A 5,891-nucleotide genomic window follows, 5' to 3' on the forward strand; every position below is an offset into this window, starting at 1 on the left:
TTCATATATCTGATGGAGAAGGCTGTAATCCAGAAAAACATAGGCTGCAATAAATCTGAGCCTTTGCTTAAGGACATTGGTGACATCATCTGTGGCCAAACCTTATAATTTCCACACCCAACAACCTCATGCACCTCTGTTCTGTCATCTGCATTGGCTTCCACACATCTTGTTAGTGTTGTTTTCATTCCTGAATGCAAACCAAGACCTAGGTGAGGAACCATGACTCTCTAAAAGATTAAGGTGCAACATGCCTTTTCAGGAGTCGTCAACCTACTGCTCTCCATATATCATTGGCTTCCACCTCCCCTAGATCCTAGCAAGCATGATAAACTGTCAGGGATGATAGGATGTCCATCAACATCTAGAGCAGTGTTTCCCAACCTTTTTTGGGCAAAGGCACACTTGTTTGATGAAAAAAATCTCGCGGCACACCACCATTACAGCCCCGTGACGTCAGCGCGCAGCGTCACGCCGGGAGGGACGCACGAAAGTGTAAGTTTTCAATTTTTTCCCCTCCCCCTTGCCGGGGAACCTCCAAGCTTTGGGGGTGGGGGGGAGGAGGCAGCAAAGCGAGGGACTGAGGGACGGCGGCAGCTGAGGCGGCGGCGGCTGTTGTGGTGGTGGCGGCGATAGCGGGCGGAGGAGGGGGCGGCGGCGGGGCCGAGGTGGCCGGCGGCGGCGGGGGAGGCAGCGGCGGGTGGAGCAGGAGGGCGGCCGAGGCCGGTGAGGGAGTAGGGTTGCCCGGGGCTTGAGGAGCCGTCGCTGGGAGTTGCTGCTGCTGTTGTTGCTGCTGCTGCCCGGACATGCCGGCCTCCTCCTCGTCCGCTGTCTCGCGCTCCTCCCTTTTGCACGCGCTGCCCCGCCGCCGCCCCATTGGCTGGGTCCTGTCAGCTGATCCTGTGTTATTTCCTGTGTGTGTGTGTGAGGGGAGAATGGAGAGAGAAACCTCGGCACCACCACCGTGGAGCCGCCCCCGGCTCGACGCGGATCCTCGCCGCCGCCGCCTCTCACCGCCCGACTCACCCGCCTCCCTCCCACGGCACACCAGCCAACGTCTCACGGCACACTAGTGTGCCGCGGAACACCGGTTGGGAAACACTGATCTAGAGAACTACAGATTGCCCACCACAGGCTTTGGAGAATGCTTCCCACATTAGAAAACCATTGGAAAATTGTAATGCATCTGATGAAACGTATAAAATTATGCATTGTGCATTCAGGAAGCTTTTTCTCCTCCCAAATACTAGCCCTCAGGGTTGTCTGGTGAAGATGAATGTTGGAAGATTCATGAGAGGCCAAAGAAGGTTTCTTCACACAACTATGGAACTGTGCTCTCAGCAGATGTAGCCACGGGTGGCTTCAGAAAAAATAAGACAAATTTATGGAGGGCAAAGCTTTCCATGTCTACCAGCCATGATGGCTACATTCTACCACTGCTGTTGCAGGCAGTATGCCTCAGAATCACAAGTGGGGAGGATGGTGATTGTGTTCATGCCCCACTTGTAGGCTTCCCAGAGGCATGTGGTTGGCCAACACAATAAATGTGTTTCTATCCAACGTAGCGGGACGTGGGTGGCGCTGTGGGTTAAACCACAGAGCCTAGGACTTGCCGATCAGAAGGCCGGCAGTTCGAATCCCCACGACGGGGTGAGCTCCCATTGTTCGGTGCCTGCTCCTGCCAACCTAGCAGTTCGAAAGCACGTCAAAGTGCAAGTAGATAAATAGGTACCGCTCCAGCGGGAAGGTAAACGGTGTTTCCGTGCACTGCTCTGGTTTGCCAGAAGCGGCTTAGTCATGCTGGCCACACGACCCGGAAGCTGTACCCTGGCTCCCTCGGCTAATAAAGCGAGATGAGCGCTGCAGCCCCAGAGTCGGTCACAACTGGACCTAATGCTCAGGGGTCCCTTTACCTTTACCTTATCCAACGTAGCACCAAGTTAAATACACCAGGGCGTATATTTGCACAAGAGAGTGAACAAGCAAGTTGCCTGTAACTTTGTTGCACAATAGATGGTGCAGTTGGTTGCGCACAGTGAGTTTCTGCAAGCACAACTGCTGAGTTTGGGTTCCTTTGTTGCGCAACATTAAAGCTCACCAGTCCGTTAGCGCAAACTCTAGCAGCTTTTGGATTGCAGCCCATTACTCTCTATTGGTTTGAGGGTGTAGGGTGTTGCCCATGTAGCCTGTGACTTTCCAGATGAGGTGGTCTATAAATGTAAGTAACACAACAGGCTGACTTCTTGCTGCAGTCCTGCAGGTGCTTCGATGCATGTAAGACCCATTCACTTCTATGGGGCCTACAAGGGCTGAATGATAAGCAGCACCACAGTTTTTGCCATCTGTTCCTCCCCCTCAACGTGAAAGCTGCTCCGATTATGTAATAAGAGGATGAAAAATATTTTTGTACCAAGTAACATTGTCATCTGTGATCTCTCTCTCTCTCCCCCCCCCCCTTTCATGTTCCTGACCAATTTTAAAAAAAGAAATTGCTGGGGGGGGGACCTGTTTCATGCTGTTCTACTCTGTCGCGTTGGGAAACTGTTAGAGCAAACAGGTGCTTGGGGTGGCTAGATTTACACTTAGCGAGTTTATCTCTCTCTGAATTGCTGGTCTTTTAGACTACGTTTTACTTATTTTCTATTTCATTAACTTGTGTTTTTCAGACCACCCCTCAGGGCCAAAACAGACCTCTTAAAAGCGATTTATAACATAAAATCTGCAGCAGATTGCACCTGTACTCAAAGAACTGCAATAGCTGCCAGTTTGCTCCTGGGGGAAGTTAGTGGTGTTACTATTGGTCTATACAGCCTTCTCCACCCTGAGATGATCAGCCAAAAAATACTGAGGCTGTTGTCAAGTTTAAGAAGAGGGAGAGGTATGGAATTTTGCTGGAGGAAAGTGGTAGCTAATGTGTTTTCACGATACACAAATGTTGTAGGAGGCATCATCTCAGAAGAGGTTATCTTCCTGAGCCTCTTGGGCTTGCCGATCGTATGGTTGGCAGATTGAATCCAGTGATGGGGTGAGCTCCCATGGCTTTGTCCTAGCTCCTGCCAACGTAGCATTTTGAAAGCATACCAGTGTGAGTAGATAAATAGGTACCACTACAGCAGGGAGGTCAACGGTGTTTTGGTGTGCTCTGGCACTCGTCACGGAGTCCCGTTGTGCCAGAAGCTGTTTAGTCATGCTGGCCACAAGTCCCAGAAAACTGTCTGCGGACAAACGCCGGCTCCCTCTGCCTGAAGCAAGATGAGTGCCGCACCCCATAGTCCAGTGATGGCCAAACTGGGCCCTCCAGTTCCCATCATTCCTGACCACTGGTCCTGTTGGCTAGGGATGATGGGAATTGTAGTCCGAAAACAGCTGGAGGGCCAAGTTTGGCCATCACTGCCATAGTCAATTTCATCTAGACTTAACCATCCAAGGGTCTTTTACCTTTTACCTTTACTGTCTTTTTTAATATGCTGCTTGCTGATTTGGAAGCTTCTCTGTGAAAACCATGTAGCTATCTCTTTGTAATGGCTTACAACAAAGCACTGGATATAAAGAGCTGAATGTGCGCAGTTATGAGCTGTGGATTTAAACACTTAATTTTTGTGATCTGATTGCTAAAATGACAAGGGAAGAGCATCATCCATACCATCAGTATCTGTTTTTGCATTGGAGTTGCCAGTATGGTGCTCTACAGATGATTTCAGACTCCCGCTCCCATCAACCCCAGCTAGGGTGGTCAGTGGCCAGGGAAGATGGGACTTGCTGTACAAAACAGCTAGAGGACAGCAGGCTTGCAATGCCTGGAATAAGATCCAGTATAGCGCAATAATTAGTGTTTTGACTATGACCTGGAAGACCAGGGTTCAAATCTCCACTCAGGCACAAAGCTCACTGGGTGACGTAAATTCTGATGGGGTGGTGAATTTGACGCATGTCTCAAATCTGTGCTGCTAATAAGAGTTTTCGTCTTTTCCTTTAGCTGAAATGTTTTCCTTAATAAAGCTGAATAAACAGTTGCTGTAACCTCAGGCGTACAATCTTAAAAGGCACCACCAAAGGGGAAAAGTCAGTTTGGGGGTGGGGAGAGAGAAGCAAGAAACTAGATCTTAGTTACAATGTTGTTATAAGGACTAGCTGGAATACAAAGAATTCAAGGAGAGCACAAAAGTGGCTGGTCTCTCAGCCGAGTGGCACACATTTCATAGCACAGCTGCACCATGAGGCAGTGCTAGCATGTTCTCTTTTTTTACCATGCAATATGCGAGCTTAGATGCAAGCTGTAATTAGCTGGTGGAATTGATGCCATATAAAAAGCAGGAAGATCTACGCTTCACATACAGGCTTTTGTACCACTGCAGTGCCTTCAAGCACGGGGTCTGTTTTTTTAACAGCATTCTTGCAGGCATGGATATGAGCTGTGGTTATTACAGCGTTGATTTGAGACAACTGACAATATTTTTTTTATTTTAAAACATCAAGATGCTATACCTTTTATAAGCCAAAGTGCCACAAATTCGTGACACTTTTTTGGCTTTGCTGTTGGAAACAGTACGCCCCATGCTGAGTGCTGGGAATCACAGATGGGCAGAGTGCTGTTGCACTCAGGTCCTGTTTGCAGGCTTCCCACAGGCATCTGGCTGGCCCCTGGCCTGATCCTGCAGCCTCATGTTCTTATGCTTTTACAATGAATTTTCACATGCACACAGAAGCATGCTATGATTTGAAAGTGGATTTGGCAGGGTCCCATGTATTGAAACGTGGGTTTCAATACATGGGATGCAGGTGGCTCTGTGGTTTAGACCACAGACTTGCCAATCAGAAGGTTGGCGGTTTGAATCCCAGCGACGGGGTGAGCTCCCGTTGCTCGGTCCCTGCTCCTGCCAACCTAGCAGTTCGAAAGCACGACAAAGTGCAAGTAGATAAATAGGTACCACTCCGGCGGGAAGGTAAACGGCGTTTCCGTGTGCTGCTCTGGTTCGCCAGAAGTGGCTTAGTCATGCTGGCCACATGACCAGGAAGCTGTACGCCGGCTCCCTCGGCCAGTAAAGCGAGATGAGCGCCGCAACCCCAGAGTTGGCCACGACTGGACCTAATGGTCAGGGGTCCCTTTACCTTTACTTATGTATTGAAAAACAAATCACGAGCATTCCTGCAGCTCTAATGGATCCGTAATAGATTTAAATAAGACAGTCCATATGCCAAGATGTCAGCTGCGGTTTAGACAATAGGTGCTTTGGGTTTGCCGGTGGTTACTGTATTTCTTTAATCGGGCCATCAAGGATCCATTAAAATCCTCCCCCCATCCCCACGTGTGGCTCAAACCCGCTTAGCTACCCGAAGAAAAACTTTAGAAATATGGCTCCACGATTTTTAGGAAGCATAAGCTTTAATTTAAAACTACTTTGCCACGTGCATTTTTCCATCCCAGTTTACTCAGAAGCAAGCCCTAGCGCGGCACAGTTTACCCTCTCAGGCAGGTATGCATGAGATTGCAGCCGTCTCAGAGTGGGAACCCACCTTAACCGCGAATCGGAACAGGAGCCTGTTTAAAAGGCTGCAGGGGGAGCAATCACGTGACCCACAGCTTTCTTCCTTCCCTCCCTCCTCCTCCTCCTCCCCCGCCTCCTCTGCGGCTCTGAAGTTACCGCAGTCCCCGCAGAGGCCACGCCTCGCCCGCCAGAGACCACGCCCCCCACAGGCAAGCCGTGAAGCCGAAGCCACGCCCCTTTCGCGGCGGCGCCTGCTTGCTGCGGCTCGTCCCCTTAAGCGTCCCGCCCACCTTCAAACCCCGCCCAGTTCGCCTCGGCGCGCGACGGGCGAGGAAGCCACGCCCCCTCCGTTCCCTTTTGCAGCTTATAGGTTTTGAGCAGGCCCCGCCCACCTCCCCTCAGCTG

Source organism: Podarcis liolepis (assembly GCF_965112155.1).
Source record: "Podarcis liolepis genome assembly, chromosome: 15".
In the NCBI taxonomy this organism is placed as follows: Eukaryota; Metazoa; Chordata; class Lepidosauria; order Squamata; family Lacertidae; genus Podarcis; species Podarcis liolepis.